Genomic DNA, 27,914 nt, shown 5'->3' with positions numbered 1-27,914 from the left:
GCCCAGCCGCCCCCGAAACAAGACGCCCACTCGGTGAGTCCCCACACGCTGCGCTAAACCAGCGTGGTGCGGGGACTTGCTTCCACAGCGCCGGAAATCACATCTGCGCAGGCGCAGACACCAGAAATCGCATCTGTGCAGGCGCAGGTGCTGGAAATCATGGGTGCGTGTGCAATCTGGCCCACGAAGGGATCTCTGCTGGAGTGAACTGGCCCAGGGGATAAACGTGCCGACCCCTGCTTTACACAAAACAGGGTTGTAGAATTTTGGACTGTATTACCTCAGAGCACAGGAGGGGAGGACACGGTGTTTGCAAACGCCTCCACAAAAACAAAACGTGACAGCCTCTGCTCCCTGCGCGTAGTAATCTAGCCCATCAGGAACAAAACTATGCTAAATCTTCCTCGCAGATGGGGTAGTTCATGGAGCTGGAGTGTTGTTTTGGGGGGAGGAAGCTCAACATCTCTGAGAATTCTACCACTTCACTACAGTCTGACTTCCCATCCTCTGTTGTTGTTTGTTTTAAAACATAAGAACAGCACGTGCTTTGTTATAGAGCATGAAAGTAGCTGGATCCTAGCTCTGTTTGCTGGGAAGCGTCACGGCAGGGCAACCGGTCGCTCTCACGCCCTCACTAAGGTCCCCATCCTGTGCACTCATTCCCTCGGACAATAAACCTCGCTGAATTGGCCGGGCTAACTTCTGACGCCGGCGACATCCGGAGAAATCTGCAGTCTTGGAACGATTGCTGCAACCCTGCAAATAAACAAGCCGGTGTGTGCGTCTCCTTTAATGGAGACGGGGGCTACTGTTTCCAAGGAAAGCACGCACATAGCATTTCCTTGTGTCGGCTGACGGACCTTCCCCCGCGACTGATGGGTGAGGGGGCTCGATCCTGGGGGTCGTGCGCTCGTTTCCGTGCGCTTCGCGAAACTGGCCCGCTGAGTTCAGCCCCAGGGCGTGTCCCGCCCTCAGATAGTTGCCAACGCGCCTCGCCGTGCTTTGCATTGTGCCTTGAACCAGCCTGCGCCTGTCTCCCGGGTGCTTTATTGCCCCTGCAATAAAGGGGGTTGTAAAAGACAGAGAGGGAGGGAGGGAGGGAGAGAGAGAGAGAGAGAGAGTACAGCCTGCCAGTTCAGAGTTTCTGCAGGTGCCTTGACAATTGTGCTCAATTTGATAGGGTGGGGTTAAAGAACAGATAAATTAATAGAGGAAAGCAAGCCCCTTTGCCAAAGATATTCAGAGAACTTGGCATCCGGACCCCTTTCTCACGACGGAGGGCTTCGCTGGCTTGCAGGGACCTAGGCAGCGGGGCCCGATCCTGTCCGGGTTGACTTGGAAACCAAGTCCTACAGCAATCCAGGGGGATGATTCCCAACTCAAGCTGCATAGGATCGCAGCGCTCAGGGATCAGCAGCACCTGGCGCAAAATGAAATGTACCTTGGGCCTACCCTATAAGACTTCTTTTGGGGGGAGGAAGGGGTGCAACCAGCAACGAGGTCTGACTAACCACTGTTGCGTTCTTCGATAGGGTTGTTCCAGGACAGATCATCACATCTCAAATTTTTATTGCAATTGCTGTACTGTACCTTATGTGTCAAACGTCACTGGTTTGAATCAAAATGTCCTGTGCCTTATAGTTTTCGAGTTCTGGGGTGTGTGAAAATTAGGGAAATATATACATGCGTGACTGGCAGCTACTACAGGCATGGGTGCCTTCCGCTGGCAGCTGCTACAAGCACCGGATCCTGAGGGGCTTCATCCGCAGCATTGCTGGTCTTTTTGATTGGGCTTTTTAAAGTGAGGGATTAAAGGGAAGTCTTCAGGCACACGCTTTCTGTTCAGGTCTTGCAACAGGATCATAGACGTGTTTACACAACGAGTTCAATGTGACTCACTCCCTAGTCCCTGTGTTTAGAATATGTAACCTAGAGGAGAACAGCACCGGTATTAATTCCACTTCCTTCGAATTAAGCCCCGCACCATTCAAAAGGACTAGGGAGCTACTTGACATCCTCCCTAGGTGCTGGTCTGTTGAAATTATGACCACGGAGTGGACCTGTCTCAAGAAGTGGCTGAGAAATCGGCCTCAATAGGGACTGGGAACCTAGGAGGCTATCTTAAGAGGAGTAGATACTGTGTTGACAATGGCAATTTAGGGTTTCAGGAGACACCATTTCCCCAGATCCATCAGAATCGAACTGGGAACTTTTTGCATTCAAACTATACGTTCTACCATAAAGGCTTTGCCAATCCTAAAATGCCATATAGATTAGAGTGGCACCAAATCCTGCTATGTTGGTGGTGGGAATTGGGGACCTGTTTATGGATTCAGGAAGGGGCAACAATTGAGGCAGGGTCTTCTCAGATGATGCGTTCTCCCCATATTTCACGCCTCCGCCCCCTAACCTGCTGTGTTCCCCTCCAGTCGTTTATACATAATTAGGTGGGGAGGGGTGTTTGTGTGTTTCTCAGATTTCAACATTTCCCAAATGATTTAAGGTTTATATGAGCGCCCCTCACAAAACTGGACCATCAGAACATCCTCGGTTAACCTCTTGTGAAATTAGGCGTTTGGCTCTTTCTAAATCAAGCCTTTAAATGTAACTTTTCTAAAGACAATGACACTAGCGAGAATGGCTGTTGCATAACTGCTGGAGATTAATTTCGCTTTAATTGCTAGTCTTCTTTGACTGCTCCTCTGGTTATCCCGGACAGGGGGTCTGCAGACTTCAGGCTTGCGGGGAGGGGGATCTGCTTTGAGCTTATTGGTTTTGCTAGATCACTAAGATCCGCCTGGTGTCAAAAGCCAGATCCTTAAAAATTAAAGGACCCAGAGCCTACGGATTTGCTTCGAGTCCCGAGAACTGACCGGAGCTCGCAGTCTTTCCAGGAGAGAGGGGGAAAGCCCGCTCTGGTTGCCCCAAGCCATTTAAAATCTGAGTGGGTGAAGTCTTTTAGCGGTTGATACAATCGGAAGTCCAAAATGTTTGCAAAGCAGCAGCTAGCTATAGAGCCAGGTCTACCTTGCGGACACTCTGAAGATATCTAATGAAGAGAAGGGGATACAAAATAGCATGATTAGACTCCATACAGGATCCCATGGAAGGCGGAAGTCAATTCCTTTGTGATCCATGCGACTTTATTGCCATTTAAACTGGGAGGAGAGGGAATGGGAATATGACCATTGATGTGAATTTAGTTTGCTTCCGTGATGTGTGGATTCTGTGCAGTCCCACGTTGCTGAATCTACTTTCTAACGTTGTCCTTCTGGTGTGTGCGTGTGGGAAGGTTCATTTGCAGTCTACTTTTGAGGAGACCACGAAATCACGGGGTCCTCGTGAAAGGGGAAGGGAACTTTTCGAGAATTCCTTCCTGGCGCTAGCCTGTTGTTGGTGTTCTCTGTGAAAATATGTCCTTTTAAATGCCTGTTCCCTTATTAAGGGACACAGGAAGGCTTCGCTAAATCCCGATGAATTGTCCTAAATTACCTTCCAACGCGACTGCTGCGACTAATAACCTCACAGTTCACGATACGTCCACATTGTGCGCTGGTTTCGTACGGCACGCTTTTTGCCGTCTTGCGTTCCCGCAGCCCTATCCTACGCATGTTTGCATACCAACAAGCCTCGGTGGGGTTTTAATACAAGCTGCACATGAGGCAAGCTGTACATAGGTTCGAGAACTCCAGTTCCATGGGATCCGGCTGCGATGGCGCGCCAGCGCGCAGTTTGAGACGCTTCGGTTCGTGATTTGCAGACCAATGAAACAGTCCCCCGGGGAGATGGATTGCCAGTCTTAGGATCGGGATCTCATTCGGCCTCCTTGAAGCCCCCCCCCCCCCCGCCGGCATCCCCAACCATTAAATGACCATTCTACCGTGTAAACCTCGCTTAGAAATATATGGAAACTCAACCAGCTACATTCTAGTTAGAATTTAACCGAGTTGCAGAAAGAACTATAAATACGTTGGCCGCTGCTATCAGCACCCGGTGCTCGCTCCTTCCAGCATATCCCGGCAGTGAAGCCTTAAATTAAGATCTGCATTGTAATGTAAATAAACAGGTAAAGATGCAGCTGTCAGGAAGGCAGTGACGAGGCAAGCTTCACCTGTTGACTTTATACTTCCAGATCGTTCACTTTTCTTCTCTCCAGGAACTCTTTAATTTCATGAAGGAGGGGATACATTCGCAGCCTGAACCCCCGGACTCAATTCTGTCCAGGGGTTCATGGCTTTATTTAAAACCATACGGTTCTGTACAGTGAACAGAGCCAAACCCGAGTATAGAAACCTATCCCACCGCCAGCAAAAGTCCTATTTCTCCCAGGGAAATCTATTGGCGCCGAAATCCTAAAATAGACCACCCTGCCACCGAAGTCCCATTCGTATTAGTACAAGGTCAGGATCGCTTCCTCTGGTTTCCCGTGATATGTTTTAGGCTTGGGATGGCAGAGCAGTAAGTAATGTCTCTGGGCATATGCAGAGTGCCTTCTCCGCCCCGCTGAGTAACGAAAGCCTCCCATCCTCCCCCTCATGGCGGGATCCGGCTTTCAGGGTAAAAGGAAACGCTTGAAAAAGAGTATTTCTTTCTTAAACTAAATTTACCAGCGCCCCATCCCAAACAGCATTTCTTTAAAACGAACCATTCGGCGGATTTTCAAGTTTGTCACGCGTTAATTGCCAAGTGTCTGAACGAAACCCGGACATCATCTGCGAGGATTAACGGGGCTTCCTTTTTCTTCCTCAGAAGATCACCATGTGTTTAGGATCTCTGCCAATATTGTCGCACAGCCTAGCCTAGAATTTGCTTTGCTGTCCTGTCCTCTGTGCGTTTACACGGGATTAAGACTCCGCCCCCCCCCCCCCCGCGATCAAGGATACTTCCTACGGAATAGAATGGCAACCCGAGTCCCAGTGGGAATTTAACAGGGGCGTAAAGGGAAGGGGCTGCGGATCCGGCTGAAAAGAAGGCGCTTCCTTGTGGTGGCATCCAAATATCTCCTCCCTTTTGCAGCCTCTCGTTTCACACGCAGCTGAATGCAGCGGCAAAGTTCTGGATCAAGGATTTAAGCAGTGAAAAGAGTCGAGCAGCTCTCTGCTTTTGTCCATCTTCCTAAAGTAGAAAAGCCTGTTTCAGGTTTAATTGTTGTTGAATGCCAGCCACGATTATCTTTTTAAAAAGAGAATCAAGACTCAACCACAGCAGATCAAATAGCTGTTTACTGATGTGGTTCTGGTTTAATTCCGGCCACCATCCCGTAGGTAAGGCTCCTCCTGCATGTATTTGACACACACGAAAGAAAGGAGCAAGGCAGGCTTTATCTGAGGAGGTTGAGCTCCTCAAGCCTACACAGCACTCTCCAGATTTCAAGTGCAGAAAAAGCTGAGGAGTTCTGTAAGACCGGAAAGCCTGTCTGTTGCCCTGCTCCAAAACAAGCTGGTCCTAGAGAACGCGGGGGGGGGGGGGAGCGGGGGAAGAACCGCAAGTACACACGCACACGCATGCGGTTCTTTCCCCCTTCGCCTCCTTTCATTTGTGTGTGTGTGTGCGCGCGCGTGTCCTTCCTCCCATGTTATTTTTGGGGGGGCAGCAAACGGCAATCTGAAAGTGTATGCATATAATAGACCTCTAGATCTGCGCGGTTCTCCCCTTCCCTTGACAATCTGGCTAATAACTCTCTGCCCGAACAGGAAACTGCAATAAGCCTCCAGCTTGAGAGATCCACCGCCCGATCCTATGCAGAGTTAGGCGCGCAGAATCTCGCTGATTTCAATCGGTTTAGGCGCAGCCAGCTCTGCCTCGCCTGCTTCTTTTGCATCCATTGCCTTGCTGGGACGGGGATCATGTTTAGCTTCCATTCCAACCTCAAAAGTCCTCCTCTTCCAGGAATACTTAGCTGAACATTCAGATCGTTTCACCGCTAAGGCTGTCACAGAATGCGCGCAATTAATATTCTAATCGGGGGGCATTTGGTCTTTGATAAAAGGCAATGGCTGCAACCCTCAAATTATGTACTGCACATCCGGGGTTAATGCATCCTTTGCGGCTTTAGCTCAATGACTAAGCACCGCACACAGAAAGTCCCGGGTTCCAATCCTCGTATCTCCCGGTGGAGGTGGGGTTGATCCCTGCCTGAAACCCTGGAGAGCCACTGTCAGTCAGTGTGGACGGTACTGAGCTAAATAAACCAACGGTCAGACGCGGAATTAGAAAGCTTCCTATGTTCCTGGGCGAAGCGGAGCTTCTCAATGGAGGGCGAGTTTTATCTAGCAGGGAAGCCAGTACAGTATAGGCAGGAGAGGACGGGGCAATTGTTGGGTCAGAGTCAGACCCGAAGGCCTATAAATGTAAGAGATGGCTAGGAAAAGCACAAGAGAGAACAATATCCAGAGAGAGAGAGAACAAGGTCAGTCAGGCTGCAATCCTATGCGCACTCAGCTGGGAGTGAGCGCCATTGAATTAATTGGCACTGACTTCCGAGGAGGCCAGGCAGAATGAGTAGAAGCCACTCCCAAGCGTTGATTAATGAGGAGAGCAAGATTGATGCTGCCAACTGTGCTTCCTCGGACATCGTCTCTATTGAGGCCAAGTCTGACACTATCAAATGTGGAAATGATTCCACCGCGACACTTCCAAGCTGCTTGCAGAATACCCGGGGAAATTGAGAAGCTCCTTTCCCTGAAAGTTACTCTTGTGAATTATTTGCGTCCGTTTATTCTACGGAGGCAGCTGAATTTGGCCTATCAAAATGGACGTGAGCGTGTATTAGCTTTGGAGTGAGACAGAATTCTTGAAAAGGCAGTAGACTTTTAGGTGGGGGTGGAGAGGTTCGTTTGAATCACAACCAATTCAGCCTAGGCGGAACACAGTTAGGTCCTACTCATTTGAAGACAATGTTTAAATCTGTGCTTAAACTTATTTCTCGAGGGGAAGGGTTCGCGTTTCCTTTTAATGCAGCCGTCACAGGGTAAGCGAAGTCAAAACAAGAAATGCAGCGCAGTGCAATCCTAGACATGTCTACTCAGCAGCCCTTCTGAAGTCACTGGGACTTGCTCCCAGTAAGCAAGTACAGAATTGCAGCCTTACTGGTGTGTGTAGTGTGGTGTAGTGGTTAAGAGCGGTAGTCTCCTAATCTGGGGAACCGGTTCGCGTCTCCGCTCCTCCACGTGCAGCTGCTGGGTGACCTTGGGCCAGTCACACTTCTCTGGAGTCTCTCAGCCCCACTCACCTCACAGAGTGTTTGTTGTGCGGGAGGAGGGGAAAGGAGAATGTTAGCCGCTTTGAGACTCCTTCGGGTAGTGATAAAGCGGGATATCAAATCCAAACTCTTCTTACTGAGTTTAATGTAACTTTCTCCTTACCGAGCAATTCACTAAACCGCAGCCCCAAACAGATTTTACAGCAAAATTCTAACCATGTATCAACTCAGACGCAAGTCCTATTGACTTTAATGGGACTTTCCCCCAAGCATGTGGGGTTAGGATTGCAGTCTTGGATGCACGCTAGCTTCAGGTGGAGGCGAAATGAGCTGCTTTTCGTCAGCGACCTACACGGCCCACTAAAGAATACGAATCGCAGGAAATCCATGTAAGTTCTGTGGCATTCATATTCTGGACACAAATGCTCAGGGTCGCGCGCAGAGTCTGAAAACTGCCATCCTGCCCTTACTTGAGAGTAAGCAATATTGAGCGCAAGCGATCCTCGGTTGCCTCGCTAGTACTAAAACCTTGGTGCACTCCAGGAAACCTCATGCTGAGGAAGCATGCGCGGGATCCTGTAGGTGACAGGCGGTCGCTATCAGTTGCACTTCCCTCCCCGCTTTTATTTATGGCAATCCTTCGCATTCAAACCCGGGACCAGATCCCCTGGAACGAAACGGGTTTGCTTTCCAATAAACACACAGGAGATCGGGTTTAGGGGACAAGACGTAAAGGCTGCCTGGTACTCGAAACCCCTAACCTTTCAATTCCCTGGCTAATTCGCTGGTTGGGAGAATTGCACTCTGCATGCGCTCAGAGGCACGCTCGCCTCCTTTTTTTTCTTAATGCGCATTCGGGCGCCGAGCTCTAGCGGTCAAGCCGGAAAGCTGCAGGGGACGGGCAAACCGGGCCCTGTCGTGCGACGAGGAAAGGTAGCCCTGCGGCGGCCGCTTTCAGTTTCCCTCAAGGCTCCTGGTTACTGTTTAACATCCCCACCCACGTTTCAGTTTGTTTAGTAAATCGATCTGATGCCGCTGGGGCTCCGTCTCTCGCCCCGTCGCCATTGCGCCAAAGTGAACAGATTCCCCTCCAAGGCATAGATCTCTGCTCGAAGGAGCTGGGCGAAGCGAAAAAAGCCCAAGGCCCAAGAGGGGAGGAGGAGGAGGAGGGAGACGAGAAACTGGGGGCGGGAGGAGGCGTGGAGATGCTCGGCAACCGCCGCTAAGCTGACCCGCCCGAGGGCCAAGGAGCAACTCGACCCGGCAGGTAAGTTTCATTCGTGCCGCCGGCGCCTCCCGGCAGAGCGAGCGCAGCGCAGCGCCTCCCGCCTCGCACTGCCCTTCCTGGCCGGGACGAGACGAGGACAGCGCGCAGCCAGATTCCTCCGCGTGCTGAGGACGAGCGGTGCCAAAGCAGAGGATGTCACAGAGCGAGCGAGAGAGCAATGGCTTCTGGAGATCTGGGGTTGTGTGTGTCACGTGCCCGGCTTGCCTGGTGGGCAAACCTGCACGCCCACCACGTGCGACCCCCTGAAAGAGCTTCGTATGGATGGGCTCTTGATTTGGGGAGGGGGCAACTTCTCTTCCTTGCCCCCCACAAAGGGTAATTCCCCAGTTGCTATTCTGCTCTTGTTTTACTTGCCCAGTTAACACTGAAATGATTTTTAAACTCACGACAGACTCTTTAAAAAGAAAAAAAAAGTGTGGACCTCCTGCAGCATGCAGAGTTTTTCTTTCGTCCCACAATGACAAACCACACACACACAACTCCTGCTGGGTGGGCGCTGGGAGCACTCCAAAGAAACAGGCTTCCCCTCCCAGTGGCTCCAGATAGTCAACAAAGAGGCGTGGCTTGAGACATTTCTTCCTTGTTGATCATGTGATTACAACTCTGGAAGACAAACTCTGAGGACTTCTGATGGCAATCAGAGATTCCATACAGGGGGTCCACTATGGATGTGACAGAGTTTGTATCTATAACAGATGCTGGGAGCAGGGGAGGTGGGCTTCCAATCACAATCCAACAGGAGGACTTCAGGGTCCCAGTTACCCAGCAATGCACCATATTTTGGTTTTGTTTCCCACTGACAGCACACAACATTCTGTGGGTACTCGGTCTTCATTGGGCAGGGTTGTTTTTTTTGGGGGGTGGTGGTTCCCCCTCAGTTTAAGTAATAATAATAATTTATATGCCGCCCATCTGAGTGAGCTGCCCAGCCACTCTGGGCAGCTTCCAACAAATCAAAACGTAGTAATACACCAAACATTAAAAACATTAAAAAAATTATCTCACCAGTGCAAACTTCAGGGTTGCTCTGAGCATGCTGATAACCCAAAATGAGGCCTCTTGACACTCAATTCCTGAGTTCATTATTAGACGGAATGCTACCCATAATCTCCCTCGTTTTGAGGTGGAAGGTTTGCAGGAAAAGGGATTTCTCCACTTCAGAGCTTACATTGTTTCATGTGGTAATAAGCATGCATGCAAGGCCACACGCCACTGTTGAACACGGTATTCCTAGCTACTGTAGCCTATTTTGTTTAAACAAGCTCCAATAGCTCTGTGCTGCCACATCTGGTTGGTTAGTTCAAAATCAATAAGTGAAATCCAACCCTCCTCCTCCTCAATGCATCTTTATCATATCTCTATCCTGCCTTTTTCCTCCAAGGAGGTCAAAGTGGCATACACTCACAATAGGTTCTTCCTTTTATCCTCACAACAACCCTGTGAGGTAGGTTGGGTTCAATGAGCTTCATTCCTGAGCAGGGATTGGGAACCTGACTCTATTAACCCCATCACAATTACCGGGCCTTTATTCTTCAGCTATGGTAGCAGTCAGTGTAATGGTTAGAGTGTCGGACTAGAACCAGACAGGCCAGGATTGAAATCTCCACTCAGCCATGAAGCTGATTGCATGACCCTGGGCCAGTCACTCTCAGCCTAGCCTCCCTCACAGGGTTGCTGTGAGGATTAAATGAAGAAACAGAGAATTGTGTTCACCACCTTAAGCTTATTCAAGTAAAGGTAATAATAATAACAGCAACAAATGGATGGGATTTCTGCACCTTTAATAGCTGTGCTTGAGCAGAGTTTCAGCACAACTATTAAAGATGCAGAAACCCTGTTCTTCTGTTTTTCTTTTACCCAGCAACCCTATGCTGTACTCTTTTTCAGCCATGTTATTTCTTGGGTTGCTGGCCCCAACTTTCCTACCTTCTAGGACTGGTTTCTAGTTCTTAGCCAGCTCCACAAAGTCCTTAGGGCTTTGGTGTGGTTTTAATTCCAGCCAAAAACACAATTTCATCAGGCATGTGGTGCCATGTTGAGAAAGCTGAACCTGCTTTCCAGATCCCCTCTTTGACAAAACTGATTATGATGCCCCGGAATCGGCTCACTGTTTGGCACAGAGTTAAACGCTGTAAGCAGTACCTAATAAATTACGGTGTGTCCTATGCACAACTGCATAGATGTATGCCCATTCAGTTCAAGGGGGCTTATTCCAAGGTAAATGGGAATAGAATTGCGGCCCTAGATACATTTTACAGCCTAATCCTGTGCACGGTTACTCAGAAATAAGCCATACTGTGTTCAACGGGGGTTTACTGTTAGGGATGTGTGGATAGGATTATAGCCTTAAAGTATGATGTTTGCATTTTATGCAATATACACAAGGAGGAAAGAAAACCATGACAATGAAATATTCTGTTAAAGCCAGATATGGGGAGAGTATTGTGAACATTTTATTGATCATCCCTTTCTCTGTTTCTCTTCCCCTTTGTGTGTGTGTGTGTGTGTGTGTGAAGGGAGTTAAGGTGGAAAGCACTTAAAATGCTCTTTTGTAACCTGCTCCATACTTCCCATGATTCCTCTGTCGCTCTGCAGCTTTGAGGAAGGAAAAAAAAAACCACAGTTAAAAATGCTGTTTTCATTGCCTGGTACTCAATTCCCTGTCCCTTTCTTCCTGTCTCACAGATGCATGGCAGCTCTGCCTGAGGCTCACCTCATACACATTAAAAAAATCAGGTGTAGGACAAGATCCCAATGCAGTTGCCTTGTTCAGAATGTTGTCTTTCATTTTAGTGGCTCATGCAACTGGAGCACACACACACACACACAAACTTCTCATTCTTCCTCATCTTTCTCAACTTTCCTTAAGTTTTATTGAAATAAATCCTATTTCCCTTTCACTGTTGGGTAAATGCAGAGTAGCCCGCCATTGGGTAAATGTTCTTTTCATTTCTGAGGCCACAGGGAAGAAGTCTGTTGTGGGAGGAAATCCTAGGTGGGGTGTGTGTCTAATGTAGAAGTTATCACCTTTGGGAAATCAGTTGTGAAATTCTAAGGCTGTGTACATAACATGCCTTTAAAACACATCACTTCCCTCAAAGACTCCTAGCCAAGGCTTTCTTTCAGTCGGAACGTGCCGGAACTTGGTTTTGGCACCTCTGAGGTGGGCACCATTCATGGGCGTAGCCAGGATTTTAGTTAGGGGAGGCAGGCCTTTTGTTGGGGGGGAGGCAGAACCTCAGTTAGCTATGTATTTTTATTAATTTTTTTGGGGGGGGAGCTGCCCCCCTGCCCCCCTTTGCTATTCACATGGCATCATTGCCATTATAAGAGTACAAGAGAGGCATTCATGGTGAGTTCCGGCACCTCTTTTTCTAGAAAAACAGCGCTCCTAGGAACCATAGTTTAAGGGTGCTGAAATTGCATCTCTGTGAGGGGGCAAACTGTGGTTCCCAGGATTCTTTGGGGGAAGCCATGTATTTGAATTGTGTCAGTAGGCATATCACACCTCAGTTTTTGGAAGTTAGTATTGCCCCAAAGCTCTGGATTAATAAAGTTGTATATTTGGGAAGCAGACTTCATATTCTTGGGTATCTGGTTAACAAGGATGTTCTTTTGGATAAGGTAGGCAAAATGCAGACTGAAGAGGAGTTCAGAAAAGGAGCAAAATAGATGGGAAAATTGTCCCACTAGTTTCCACCTGCATGGTAGGAATCAGCAGCACTGTGAATAGGGTGGGTAATCCACTGCATTGTGTCCCCCCTCCCACAACTCAGAATTTATCTCTAAAATTGTATTGCAGCCACTGTTCTGGTTTTCTCCTTTGCAGTCCACCACCTTTGTTTCTGTAGGAGTGGTGTAGTGGATCAAAGTCTTGAATTGGGAAGTCCTCAGATTGAATGTTGCTTCTGCCATGAGTTCCCTAGGTGGCCTTAGTCAAGCCACTCATGTAGCCAGGGGTGGAGGAAGGGGGTGCAGTGGGTGCAGACCACCTCAGGTGTTACCACTGGGGGTGTATGTGACAAAATGCAGTGCTCCTAAGCATTGGGAGAGACACGGTGGCTTTGGTGTGTGCAGGCTCCACGCTGCCCAAATGGTCCACCCGCTGCCTCCCCCCTAGCTGTAGGGCTGCAGAGTGGGAGGAGGCAGGCAGACTCCGGAGGCCCTGCTGTGTGCCCTGCCCCTGTGGGCAGCTCGCCCTGCCCTTGCCCCTATGGACAGCTCGTCCCACCCCTGGGCGCGCCACCCCAGGAGCCCGAGCGGCTTCCTCCGCCATTGCACTTGGCCTCTTGTCAGCTACAATATTGGGGGGGGGGAAATAACTCTGACTTACTTAACGGGGTTGTTGTAAAGCAGTGGTGATGGAGAACTCCTTCCATCCTGGATCTGCAGAGCCACAGGTTCCTCACCCTTGTTGTAAGGATCAAAATTAGATGAGGCATGTAAAGTGCTTTGAGCACTTGAAAGCACTATACCAAAGAAGAGTATTGCAGCTTCTGCAGGACAGAAGGAAGCAAAGCATTTGGAAGGCATTCAAAAACTCAACTCTTTTTGCACTTGGTTGCAAGTGAACAGAATACTTGAAAGTGAATCTGCAAAAAGTTGACTCTCTGTTTAGCTTAGTGACATGAAGTATGTATAAATATAACAGTGCTTTCTATCAACACTTATTTCCCTTTATCCTGTGCTTCCATTATAGTTACATAAAATTACTTGGTTAATTGTTCGTTCCAGAGAGATACTACTAAATATGTGATTGTGTGCAGTACTGAAAATAAGTTATGTGTGGAAATCATATGCAAACCTGCCTCTTCTTTGTATCTTATGCAAACAAAAAAACATTTGTATCTCCATAAGTTAAAAGTGGTTTGTACAGAAATAGTATCTTCTTCCACACAGTTTATCACATTATGGATAACAACTGAACTTACTTTTACTAGCTGATTAAATAGTTTTTACTCTGAAGTTAAGTCCCACTGAGTCACATGGGGTATAGGTCTGTTAAGAACTCTTAGGATTTCAATTTTAGACTTGCAGGCAGCAAATCACATGATTTATCTAGCCACATAATAGCAATTGAAAGAGAGGGATTCAGATGATGCAAGCCTTGCTTCAAGATTCCCTGAGTCATTGATCTTTTAACTTTAATTGTAGTATTAATGGTAATTTCATAGGAACATATACAATTGTATAAATGTGAAGATTAATTTCTTTTTGACGCCTTGTTTAACTGAACCAATCAGATGTACAAAACCCCTTTCTTGCATCCCAACTTAAGTTGAAAAGCAGGTTAAGAGATTCCCTATTACAGTGACGCTAAGCATGAAATGTAAGCAGGGTTGCATATCCTGTATCTGTTATACGGAACCAGTTCTTGTTGCTGCCTGATTTATTGTTTTTGATAGCTGCATTGTTCCAGTGCTTATGCAGAGCCCCACTGAAGGTAAGGAATGCTATTTTTTGGCGATAGATACAACTTATCACAAAGCTGAATTTTATAAGGTCTTTTATGAAACGGCATTCTCCTAGTAAATTATCTTGGTAGCACAGCGTGCAGCAACTTCCAGCAACGGAACACACATTGCACCCACTTTTATTTGCATTGCATCTTATTGAAGCTAAGGCTGAAATGTGATGCAAGCTTAGAGGGAATAAGTTCCACTTAAGTTTGTAAGATTTAATTCTGGGCAAACAGACATTGGGTTGGACTGTGAATGTTTTATCATGGTAAATTAGCACAGATGTAATGGTATAACTGAAATAATTGGCAAGGGGCTGAATCAAAAATAAAAATAGTGCTAAATTTTGGATCACTTTAGAGGTATTTTAAAATGTAATTCAGGAACTCTGATTGAATCAGGTTTTTCACTTTGCATTTTCATATATATTCATTCATATATATATATATATATATATACATTTTATATATATATATATATATGTTAAATTCAGGTTGGAATAACACGTATAATGTCAAAGCTGAAATCTATCAAACTGAAAGAGCTGGGCTACATTTTCAAACCTTTTCCAATTGTCAATTTAAGTTAATTGAAAGCGAAAGGTCTTGGTTTCAGGATTGGGCCATTTAAACACAGGCGTGCTGCTTTCATTTCATAGAAGGGCAATCTCCCTCCACACACGTATTTTTAAAAGGTTCATTCATAATTCTCCCTTCACACTTCTATTGGAAATGACAGAATTCATTATTTTTGAGCTTCGAACTATTTTCCTCCAACTTGGGTGATGAATTGTATGAGATTTACTTCACAACATGACATGGCAGCCCTTGAGATTTTAAAATACTATGGGCTAGCTGCCTGCCCTTTGTAACTCCTCGGGAGAAAGAGTGGAGGGAACTTTAGACCAGACTCCATGTCTCACTACTCTGTAAGTAAGAGGAACGGATTGCTATGTAGTGCTTGCAACAGTTTTGGGGGCCTAAGGATCACTAGAGCTCTAATAGGAAACAAATAGCCTTTGAGAGACAAAGAAGCAGGCTCCCTTTTCCTGCTTTATCTCTAGGCACATAAACCAATTGGTTATCTTTGTTCCCCTTTCATATATTCTAAGCATATTCAATAACAGAAAAGCCTTGTTTATGATACGGCACCAGTTAAGAAATTATATGTATGCCTTTTATAGTGATCACATTTTCAGGCATTGTAATAAGTGTATGTCTTACCTTTAAAAAATGTGCATATCACCTATTGTGCTAGTGTTAGTTTCACCGGTAAAGCTGAATGTGCCAGAATACAACAGGTGAAGTTTATCATCCAGGGTTGGTTCTGTCCACACTGTGCCATAAACAACCATCATTGGGCAAAATCCAGAGAAAGTTATGCACTGAAATCCTATTCATCCTTGTGAAATTTAGGATTGTGCCTCTGCACTTTATTTATTGTAGGATTTATATCTCCCTTTTCAACTCTCAAGGCCTCAGAGTGGCTTTACAAACTTTAAAATACAATTTTAATTTCTCACTCCTTCTCCTCTTCATTCTTAAGGTTATGGTGATAGAATCAACATTATTGTAAGCACTTGTGCATTAAAGAGCGCATGTGAATTTTTCACTGGTCGTTGGCAGTCATTGAGATTGGTAGGGCAGAAGGCAGAGAGACCAATAATAGTGGAGCCAGAGCCATTGACAGTGAGAGCTTCTGCAGCTTCTATATTTGGAAAGGGGTGGGCTGAGGACATTGTGCACCCTTCACAACTAGCAGAGCATCTTAGGAATGGATGAATCTGTCAATGTTGGCTTCTTTCAGTTTCTTACTTCATATATTTAAATTCATATATTGTTTCAGGTAGTGCAAATTAGGTTTGCTTGCATTAAAATGCAAACCAAGCTTTCCCCATTCCTAAAGCACATGCTTATTTTGTCTCACTCACTGGATCATGACCTTCTTGTGGTGAGTGGGAAAGTCTCACCTGAACAAGAATATTGAATACATGGAGTAGTCTTTGCTATCAAAAGCAATCCTCTGAAGCTCTTGTCAGAAGTCCCTACCGGCATTAATGCTCATTCAACCCTTCGAATAAAACTCACCAAAAACCGACAGGCTACTATTTTAAGTGCTTGTGCACCAACACTGGATGCCATTGAAGACATTAAAGAATTTTTTTATTCTCAGCTGGATGCCATCCTATCAGAGATGCCTAAGGAGGATAACATTATCCTCCTGGGTGATTTTAATGCAAGAGTTGGGTAAGATTTCAATCTGTGTAACTATTGGGAAAGAAGGAATTGGCAACAGCAACCAGAATAGAATCTTATTTTTGACTATATGTGCAGTGCGCAACCTTGTTATTACCAACACACTCTTTTGACAAAAAGATAAATTTAAAACATCATGGGGGCACCCTCAGTTGAACCACTGACACCTCTTAGACTATGTACTGTAATTGTTTGAGTTGAAGATCGCTGTGATGTGCTCCTTACCAGAGCTATGACAAGTGCTGACGACTGCTGGACAGATCACCAATCAATACCTTCCACGATGGCTATCAAGATTATACCTCAACACAGGTTTCAAGGAAGGAAACCAAGGTGCAAAATGAACACTCAAGTCCAGGGCTCAGCAAACCTTTTCAGCAGGGGGCCGGTCCACTGTCCCTCAGACCTTGTGGGGGGCCGGACTATATTTTGAAAAATAAATAAATGAATGAATTCCTATGCCCCACAAATAATCCAGAGATGCATTTTAAATAAAAGGACATATTCTACTCATGTAAGAACACACTGATTCCCAGACCGTCCATGGGCTGGATTTAGAAAGCGATTGGGCTGGATCCAGCCCCGGGGCTTTAGTTTGCCTACCCATGCTCAAGCCCTTCAAGATCCCATTAAGCAGGATTGCTTAAGGACCATCTGCTTTTAGAGTTCCTTGATAACACTGAGGAACACTGGACCAAGCTAAGAACATCCATTATTGCAGCCTGCAAACATACTATTGGATACCAAACCAAGAAACACCAGGACTGGTTTGATGAGAATGATAGTGAGATTGAATGCATTATTGACAAGAAAAGGAAGGCCTTTCAGATCTGACAAAGAGATAGAAACTTCACCACTAAGAAAGAAACATATGCCAATGCTAAGGCTGAGGTTCAAAGAAGAACCATAGGACCTGGTGAATAAAAGCTCAAGGGATCCTGCACTTAACCGACACCCTCCCAATTGAAGTGCAGAGTGTTTGAGGACCAGGGCATTTGCAGGGAAACCAAAATTCTTGTTTACAAAGCTATTGTGCTACCAACCTTAATGTACGCTTGTGAAACGTGGACCACTTATAAGCGCCATCTCCAACTCCTTGAAAGCTTCCATCAATTGTGTCTCTAAAAAATTCTACATATCACTTGGGAAAACAGGCAGACTAATGCCAATGTACTGGAAGAAGTAAAGATCAGTGCTGAGGCAATGATTTTTCAACATCAACTTCATTGGATTCGTTATTTTCAGTTGCCTGATTATCTTCATCCAAAGCAACTACTCTATTCCAAACTTAAAAATGGAAAGCGTAATGCTGGTGGTCAACAAAAGAGGTTTAAAGACTTTCTTAAGGCAAATCTAAAAAAAAAATGTAGGATAAACACCAACAATTGGGAAACAGTGGCTTGTGAGCACTCCAATTGGAGAACAGCCTTTTCCAAAGGTCTCATGGACTTTGAAGATGCTTGAACTCAGGACGAAAGGGAGAAACGTACTAAGAGGAAGGCGCATTTGGCAAACCTTCACCTTGATCAACTCCTGCCCAGAAACCTCTCTCCCCATGTGTGGATCCAGAATTGGCCTCCACAGACACTTACAGACTCACTGTTAAGACCGTGTTCATGGAAGGCAATCTAACTTGGTTATGACTGATCACTAAAGAAGAAGCTTATTTTGTACCTGATCAAGGTCCCCATGATTACCATTAGTCTGTAAAATATAGAAAGAAAAGCTACTGTATGCTCCCTTCAAAGATCATTGCTGTGCTGCAGGAAGTTGGTTGTAAAGAGGATCTATGGGGAAGTTGCTATTAAGGACAGAATATAGAATAAAGTCCCAAGGAAAGCCAAAATATTGGACTGTAGCCAATACTAGTCCTACTCAAAGGAGACCTATTGAAATTAATAAACATGACTAGCTTATCTCTTCAGTTCTACTCTGAATATAACTTAGTTGGATAAAACCCTTTTTTATAAAAAGAGTGTAAAGTGGAGATATAATTTCCCTTCAGGTTCAGATGCATTTCTTTTGTCCTGTTCCCACCACCTGTTGCCAAACAGGTTTTGCAGGGTTTTGAAACAGTGCAGCAAAATATGTTTGTCAGAGTGGTCATAGGATAAGGCTACATGCTATGGATACTGAAATTTCTGTGATACTTTTCTCCAGAGCACTGAAGGTGGTATCTATTGTCCATCCTAACGTGGTCCATCCTAATTTTTAAATTTTATTTTAAGTCTGGAAATTACTAGTTGACACTGTCCATTGCCTGCCCATTTATTTCTGGCAAGGCTTCCTTGTTTGTGAAATTTTATTCTTAAGGAAGCACAGAGCCAGTTGAAATGCTTCATAGTATTTTGTATTAAATCACACTGAAGACAGAGGCTTTGCATCTTAAGCTGATGGCCAAATCTGCCAGTTCTTGTTCTCTTTGATGCAGGTAAAATGGTTAAAAGCAAATTTTGAAACGTGGGTGCTTTGTATCTTTTAGAAACTTGGCTGAGAGGCCCACAAATGGATCCAAACTTCTTGCAAAACTCAGTGTTGAATGCTTATGTTATGTTGTTCCATTGTTCTGTGCTGTTAAGCAGTTAGGAATCTGTCTAATCTTCTCTGGGCTCCAGTCCATCGGTAACTGGAATCAAAGAAGTGAAACTGACTAGTCTTTGTGACTGGAAACCTAAAACACACACACACACACACACACACGGGGGGGGGGTAGGGAGGGAGAGACTAATAGTCCTTAAAAGTGAAACTAACTAGACTACCCCAGTGGCTAAATATCTATTCCCACACAGTCATACCTTGGTTCTGGAATGCCTTGTGACTCAAACGTTTTGGCTCCCGAATGCCAAAAACCTGGAAGTGAGTGTTCCAGTTTGCGAATGTTTTTTGGAAGCCGAACGTCCGATGTGGCTTCTGAGGCTTCTGATTGAGTGCAGGAAGCTTCTACAACCACTTGGAAGCTGCACCTTGGTTTTCAAACATTTTTGGAAGTCGAACGGACTTCTGGAATGGATTCCATTCAAGAATCAATGTACGGCTGTATTATGTTTTGGACAACAAACATGCAGTTGAGAAGTATCTAAATAGTCACCTTCCGGCTAGCATATCACACAGAAATGGCTTTTTACCAACATTTGTGATATTCTTATTTAATTCAGTTTATTTACACACCTCTTTTCTACAGCAAGCTGTGCTCAAACAACAGTGAGCTGTGGCCTTACAACAGATACCCATTTATTATCAGAATACATGGGAGAGAAACCAGTTAACAAATGAAAAAACAACAAAACCCAACAAACAATAGGTTCAGCATTACAAAGAAATAGCCTAGGCTTCACTTTCATTTTGCTCTGTACTTGTGTATAAACAAACAAACGAGCATTACATGAGTAAATACAGTTCAGAGGAAGAAGAGACTTCTTGCTGGGCTAGGTGAGTCACAGCTGACTCCCTCCTCCCTCCTCCAGAGGGGGCCGACAGATCTCCAGAGGTTCTAGCTGCATTCTTGAGTGGAAGTCTGGATAGACGCATAAACTTTGGGATGCAGCTTCCCAGTGGTTTTAGCTGGATGAGAAGAGTGCACAGATCCTGCTCTGGGAGCATCCCATAAGCAATCTGGTTGGGCACTGTGAGGACAAGGATGCTGGCACCTTCTTGATCTCAGCAGGCAGGGAGTTCCAAAGTGTAGTTGCCACCACACTAAATGATCAATTTCTTTTTAAAAAAATATATATATTTATTAAGATTTTCAAATTTAATACAATAAAAAAGAATCAAAAAGGAAAAAGCAAAAAAGATTAAAAACACATAAAGTTCACAATACCTATTTTTCAATAACATATTTCCCTGACCTCCTCATACCTCCCTTTCTTGTATTCCAGTTCAAATTGTTAATTCAGCAAATCCTTATCCATATTTTTTAACCTATTTCTATACTTAATTTAACATATTATTATTTTACTTTTTCTCTTTCATCCATTTCCTCAATTTATTTTTGCTAACCTTATTTTCATTTAATTTAGTTCATTTTAAAAAACCAATTTTACCTTCTCCAAACTTAAACATCAATACTTATACATCAATACACATTCTTAAAACATTCTTTCTAAAGTCGACCCAAATTCCCTTCCACGAATTTCCAAATTTTCATACACATTACAAAAACAAAATAAAAACAAAACACATTATAATTATGTACCCTTTGGATTCCCAAACCCCACCCCCCCTTTCCCAGTTTCAGTCCCCAACAAATGTCCATCAGTCTTAATCTAGTATTAGCCTGGAGATCTCACATCCGAGGCTCTTAATTCTCTCTCAATTCCTCTCTGCCGGTTTTTTTGATAGTCCTTAAAATTAAACACCAAATCTCGGAGAAGCTCTGGCCCTTCAGGATCCATGTTTCTTCCAACCAGTCCTCCATACTTAAAAGTTGAGCCCAGATCTTGTTTCTTACTCCTTTCAAGTCCAAATGTCCCCAAGGCTCCAACCTCCACCTTAAGCAAATTTGTAATCCTTAGGTCTTCAGATCTCCACATAAGGAGATCTCTCCTTTTTTCAATCTCCAATTCAGGCCAGATTTTCCACATCAAGTTCTTATTTTCCTTCATTACCATCATGTCAGACCTCAAGTCCTCCTTCATCATCTGCAGAATTACAGCTCCTCCTTCCTTTTCTTCAGGGACAACATATGTCTCCTTCTCCAAATTCTCAAAGTTGTCAAGTTTCTCTTTCTGTTCAGTTGAATAAACTTCCTGATTCAAATCCTTATCAGATTCAATGATATTGTTGACAGTTGAGTCCAGAGTTGTAACATTTATAGCCTTGTACAATTTGGCCTTGTAACTTTCCCAAGAGAACAAAGACTCTGTCCAATTCAGCCTGAATTCTCCCTCCTCCAGCCATTCTTGTAATGTCCCAAAACCCCCTCTAGAGGGATTTTGGTTTCTTAATATTCATTCCAGTTCAAATCCAAAAATCCAGTTAGTTTGTATCAGTTCTTCCTTGTTTTCAACAAATTGTAACAAAATTGTAACAGATATAACCAGCAGAAGCAACAGAAATAATGTTCTCTTTTTCCGTCTTGACAGCTAATTTGACAGCTGTCAAACTCTTTAGTACCTCATCAACAGGCTCTCTCGCGGAACACTCCCGGGTCCGGGAGGGTGGCACTTCAGCTCCCAAAATTAGCTCTTTATCCTCCAGCAAGATTTCTTATCCTGCCAAACCGTAAAATTAAAGTCTTTTACCAAAGAAGGAAAAAAGAGGTTCTCTCGACCTTAGTTAGCAGGTCCTTGCTTTAACTTGTTTACAAGATGGGGAGGCAGACTTCCTTTTTACACCTTCCCCGATCGTGCCTAATTCTTAAAAAAAAATTTCTTTACAGTTCCAATTTCCGTAGTACTCACGGGTTGTTACTTTTAGAATCCAATTGTTCACAAGAAGAAGTCAGCGCTCTCCGACCATGGCAATGCGGCTTCACTCCGCAGGAGAAGCAGTCGACTCTCAGCACCGCGCCGCTCACCCCGTCCCCCGTTCCGAAGCCTTTAAAAAGGCTCCTTCGCAGGTCGGGGGGCGCAAATGGTGCCCGCTGAGTCACCAGGTTCACAGGATTCACCGCCTGTGATTTTTGAGGGTCCCCGCGTCGCCGCAGTGGCAAGACCCAATCCTGCGGAGCCGATTCCCTCCGGAGCTCAGAGGGAATCCGCCATTAGTCGATGGCGCTAACCCGGAAGTCTAAATGATCAATTTCTTACAAATGTGGCCTTATACTACCCAACAGGACAGGTCTGGATCTAATGGACTTAAGGTACAAGCAGGAAGGCTTGGGTGCAATATTAGGCAAAATGTTTTGATGGTAAGAACACTTTGACAATAGAACCAAATACCCACCAGCGTGGCTGAGGACTCTCCCTCCCTGGTGGTCTTTAAGCAGAAGCTGGGCAGCTATCTGTTAGTGATGTTCTCGCTCGTTTGATTTCCTGCTTCAAATAGGGGATGGACTACATGATCTATGAGCCACCCTCAATCTCTAGGTGCTTTTGTGCTTCTAAGCTGTTGCTGCATCACTGCTGAAGCCGTCAAGGAAGAGATTGGTGTCACAACTCCAAATTCAGCGCAAAATGATTCACTCGGATTCAGGAAGCAGTTTGTATTATAATGCTATCTGGTAGTTTCCAGCTCATTTCTAATTCTTCAACACTGACTTGTTAAAACAAGCCCCTTGTCTTTACACTCTCTGAAAGGAGTTGCATAACATCAATTTCCTACAGGAAGTTGTCCTTTCATCCATGACTACCCCTGCAGCATTATCTTAGTGTTTTCTGATTCAGCCAAGGAATGTTTGTGTGTGTGTGTGTTATTTGAAGAATTTTGGATTATCCATAGCCGGATGGAAATCTGATGTGTGAGATGGGATTGTCAGTAGCCTATCTCCCCATGCTGACGAGAAGCATTTAATTCTGTTATTGGGATATGACATTCTAGATCACTGTTGAAAATCAATAAGCTGCTAAAGGGCAGCCTTACAGCTTGACCTAAATCCATTTAGAGCCACTTTATATACCTCATTAGTAATGTAATTTAAGGGTAAAATGCCTTACCCACATACTGTTATACAGTGTCATTAGTATGTTTATTTTTATTTTTCCCGTCACACAGCATCTTGATAACTGCGTATGTGCCTGGTGGTCTCTCGACGCACACATTTACAGAATAAATAGATCAGAGGTTTTCACATTGTGGTCCAGAAAGCTTTTCCGGGTGGTTTGCAAACAACTGATGGATGACTTGATGGTATATCGTCTTCCTTATTTACAGAGGCTAAATTGTATTAGCAGAAACTAAAAACCCATTTAAATATTTCTCCCCTCATATTATCCATGTGAGTAATTGCTGTAATTTCAAAATGATCTTATGCACTTTTGGGAGGGCGGAGTGAGCTAGTACAAGAATGCCTGTCTAGCAAATAATTCATGGTACAGGCTAGTACAATGCAGAGAAACCTTTACAAACTTGGAACATTTGAAATGTCTTGACATCAAATGTAAAACAAAGTTTCTAATGAGTTTACTGAGAATTCTGCTAAGAATAATCATCCTATCAAGTATGAACAATTGGTAATGATCACTGTGTGTGTGTGTTCCTACAAGCGATTATTTTTATTCAACTTCTAATAGATAATGCTTGTTTGTTTCGGTTTTCATTAGTAAAACTATCCCAAGCCTCCCTCAGTTATTCATTTATGCAGCGATGGATTCTGTAAAGGCAGGAAATTGGCACAAAACAATTTCTCAGACAACCACAACACTTTCTTTACCCTAAACTCAGACAGTAGTGCTTTAAAGGTGATCAAAGGACATTCCTTTGTATAGTAAGTCTGCTGTGCCATTTGTAAATAGCTTCAGGAAACCTTTAGAAGAGAAAAGAAACAAAGGCAATGTTTTTTCCATGGAGAAAGGAACGGGTGTTGTGTTCACCCAATCTGTAGTGAAAGGACTTACCGGGACTCTGGGGTTATGCGAGAGACTACAGGCTAAGGAGGTGCAATGACTTTTCCTTTTACAGTAAGGATTCTGAAGTCTCATCACAGGCAGAACCATGTGAGATTTGGACCCTGTGCTGCCTGTTCTTTTTTATGGCTCCTCATAGAGCTAAAAAGGGAGGGAAGAGAGTGTGATGCTAGAGGTGGCAATGGGAGCTGCCCCCTGCCTAGGAGAATAGATGAGGAAGGAAGATTCCAGTTGGGACTGCACTGGGGGCAAAGGGGTAGAGCCCACTTCTCCCATTTCCTGGCTATTGATTATTTTATTAGAATATCAGCTATGCAAGAGCAAAGCATCTGACAAATGTCACATGTAGTTTGACCCTAATGAGGACATCTTTACTGGACCTGCAGACATCAAGGGGGAAGCTATAGATAAGACTTGGGAGAGGCTGGGATATTATTATTATTTATTTATAAATAAATAAATAAATCTTTTTATTGAAACAAGACTTGAGTGGGACTGGGAGATTTCTTTTTATTATTCATTTCATTTATTTAGAAAAATAAATTCTAGACTGCTTATTATTGAAACAATCTATAAGCAACGTGTGTCAAAAGACAATGAAATTGCTAGTATAAAATTTATAATGTGAATAAAAACAGCATCAAGCTGTACAAAAGGTATAGGGCCCAGCATTACAGTGCTGGGAAAGCTTAAGCACCAAGGTATGCCTTCAGGAGATGTCTAACATACACATAACTGAAGACACTTTCCCTAAGGGAGAATATTTGTGCGTGTGTGTGTAGATGATAGATAGATAGAGATGATAGATAGATAGATAGATAGATAGATAGATAAAACATGTTTGGGTATTTAGTAGAAAGTTACTGTGTTTAGCTGTGTGCTGAGTTAACAACCAACACACACATAAGCGCGCGCGCACACACACACACACACACACACGCTTTCTTGGAAGATCTTATTTTGTTTAATCCTTTTGTTGTTAACTCTGCAGCAGCAGAAGTAGCCGCCTCTTCAAGCTCAGGTCTGTTGATGAATAAAAAAGAATTTGCCGAACCTGTGAGAATGGGACTCATAGGATTGGTTGTGGTCCACTTTCTCCCCCCCCCCTTTGCTTTCTCTCCCCCCTCCCTGCTTCTTTTCATTTTGTTTGAGATTGAATTTGAGAAAGAGCTTTGTTCCAGACAGTTGCTTATGGCAGTGGGTTGAGATGAGATTTCGTTGAATCATAGAACTAATACACAAACAGAAAATATGTGAAAATTGAAATGACAAGGTAGAGTAGCTTGTTTGTTGAGGTAGATAAAATAACTAGGTTTGCAGGGAAATGAGAGGAGGTATGTGTGCTTGTGTGTAAGAGAGATAGATATCCGAACTGGATTTAACCTGAGCCAGGGTTTGTTCTTCATATGCTTATATTCTCCAAACAGCAAACAGGCACAAGGGATTATTTTGCCTCAGACAGACAAGGGTGTTGCTAATTTCCCACTCCTCAATTGGCTACTTCTCTCTTCCTGGTTATTTCCCCCCTTGTTTTTCTGTGACATTAGCTCTCTGTGAGGATCTTCTCGACGACAGGGTGGAAACTGTTGCAGAACCCAGCAGCCATGGTACTGGTAGGTCCTACTGGCTGGACACACATTACACCTGTCTTGAAAGAACTACACTGGTTGCTGGTTCATCACAGGGCCTATTTTAAGATACTTCTGTCAACCTATAAAGCCCTAAATGGTTTGGTATCCCTGTTGGTGCTTGCCAGGGCTTATGGGAATTGTAGTCCCAAGCATCTGGAGGGCATCATGTTAACAAAAGCTAGGCAAGCATACTATATTAAGCTTCCCAAAGAGGTGGCATGTTGATGTGTCGTTTATATACGATTCAGCTTTTCTTCCAAGGACCTCAATATGCAATATTGAAGGGTCCTTTCCCCTTCCCCATTATAGCTTCACAACAGCCCTGCAAAGGCCTGAGAGACAGTGTGACTGGCGCAGGGCCATCCGTTGGCTTGTATAACTGACTACAGTTGACTTTATGTGTGAGAATGGTTGTGACTGTGTCATCTTGGTGTCACAGCAGCCATCCAAATCATCTCAGTTCCCTTGAACAGAAGCACATACTATATGGTGGATCTGCATGGCTGCGGACTAGGGCCACCCAAAAAGACCTCAAGGGTTGCATGCGGCCCTCGGGATAGGCATTGGACCACCCTGGTTTAGAGTAACCGGGTACATTTGACACATTGTGTGTTGGTGCACAGGTGTGTACAAAATATTTGTGTAGCTGCAATATTTCTCCATTTTGAGTCATTCATTTTACTATATGAAACAACCAGGGGCGTCTTGCCCATAGAGGCAAGTGGTGTGGGGTGCCAAATTCTGGAGGGCACCAGGGAAGAGGCGGAGGCTGGGCATGGCGCCTCCTGGCGTCAGCTTGCTGCCCTTGCGTGCCCCACACCGCGCCCGGAGCCTCCGCCTCTTTCCTGCTGGAGAAGCCGCCCTCTAGCCACTGCCTGCCTCCTCCAGCCCCGCAAAGCTGCCAGCAGTGCCGTAAAAAGGTTGACAACTCTGGGAAAGGGGGGGGGGGACCGCCGGAGGGATATTTGCACCACGGCGTGGGATATACTTAAGATGGCCCTGGAAACAACATTCTTTTTAGAAAGGTTTAGCTGCTTTCCCTTATCAGTCTGTGGGGCTTTCCAATGTCAGGACACTTAGGTAGGTGGAGACTTCTCAGAACAGAGAGCTTATCAGTGTTTGCTTAGGATCTATTGCTCCCCCTTTTGCCATAAAAAGAGCTATATTGCCTACAGGTGCCATAAACCTTAAGATCAAACTTTTCTCAAGCAAGTTTGAATACAGATCCTCTGCGAAAACAACAGGAGTCAGGACATTTCTTCAGCAGAGCACTTCCAGTCTCCAAGCTCCTCTGGTGGCAGTAGTTATCATTACCTTGCTAATTGTAGCAGTTTCACTACTACAGTGAGATACTGCTGTGCTGCTTATAAGGAGAAAAATAGCTTGCACAGATAGATTTGATAGAGTTATCTATTGCAAACATAACAAAATTCAGATAGTCATATAAGCAATAGACTAATAAAAGTATATCATATTAATAACTATAAAGTAAAATTAAACACTATTCATAATAAAATTTAGCAATAAAAATATAAGAATATAATCCAGATAACTAAAAGAATCCATAATAATAATAATAATCTCAAAATCTAAATATGGACCCCAGTAAAATGTATGTGTATTGTTTCTTTCTGCGAGCTGTAAAACTTAATTGATCTGATTTTTAAAAAGCTTTAGATTGAATGAACTTTTATTCTAAACATGCAGAGTTCTAAAAAAAACCAAACCCAAATATGTTATTTTTATATGCATACTAAAAAACTGGAAGTAGCAATTGCCATTTTAGAAGAGGCATTTGATCTGTGCTTTCGTAGAATAAGGAGTGCCTCTTTTCATCCTATGGGTAATGGCTATTTCTTGCATATCTGCACTAACCCTGCATGCTGCGCTCTTGCCTTCAAACTCTTATCTTCATATTGTGTGGGAGACACAGCAGAACTGCCCCATCCCATAGCACAAAGGTGACACAACAGATCACATGGGAAGGGCTCATGTCAGAAACACGACAAAATGGGTTTAAAGTGACCAGGAATGGCTTGATCATCAGCCACCTCAGGTGGTAGAAGCTGGAGAGCAACAGAACGTATGTGCCATAAGTCCTGCCCCAGCCAACAAGCTAGCTCCCCGACAACAGGTGTGGTGGATGACATTGCCTTGTCCCCAGTGCTGAAGTAACATTCAGTTGCCAGTCCGATCAGTTTTCTACACGTGGAGTGGGCAGTGGGGAGAAGCATCTCGTACAGGCAGCAAAATTCCCTGAGCGAAACTGGACAAGTACGTGAATTCTACGGATTCTACATTAGAGAAAAGCTCTCCAGAACTTCTGGGCTGAGGTGGGTGTGGGAAAACTGGTTGTGTGATGCTCTCCTTAGCCACAGGCATTGCCTGGTACGAAGGTCTGTCATTAAGAAGCATGGCTAAATAAACAGGTTGGGATAGGATTACTTTAGTGCCCTTCCCTTCACTTTATGCCATTTTATTGTCCTACTAATGGTTATTAGATTAGGTGTGTAAGAGCTCACGAAATATATGCGGTGGAAGAAGTACGCAAGAAAGTAAATGTTTCCCACAGAGA

General features: G+C 44.5%; 1 protein-coding gene across 2 annotated transcripts in view; it reads left to right on the top strand.

Annotated features, from left to right (window-relative positions):
* Positions 1–8,291: 8,291 nt before the first annotated feature.
* Positions 8,292–27,914, top strand: part of HNF4G (hepatocyte nuclear factor 4 gamma) — a 57,631-nt gene continuing 38,008 nt past the window's right edge. For both annotated transcript variants that reach the window (XM_053395824.1, XM_053395825.1), the window contains exon 1: positions 8,292–8,468. The gene's annotated coding sequence lies outside the window, so the exon portion shown is untranslated. The remainder of the gene's footprint in view (positions 8,469–27,914) is intronic.

This window comes from Podarcis raffonei, chromosome 7 (assembly GCF_027172205.1).
Source record: "Podarcis raffonei isolate rPodRaf1 chromosome 7, rPodRaf1.pri, whole genome shotgun sequence".
Lineage (NCBI taxonomy): Eukaryota > Metazoa > Chordata > Lepidosauria > Squamata > Lacertidae > Podarcis > Podarcis raffonei.
This window is presented reverse-complemented; position numbering and strand designations above follow the sequence as displayed.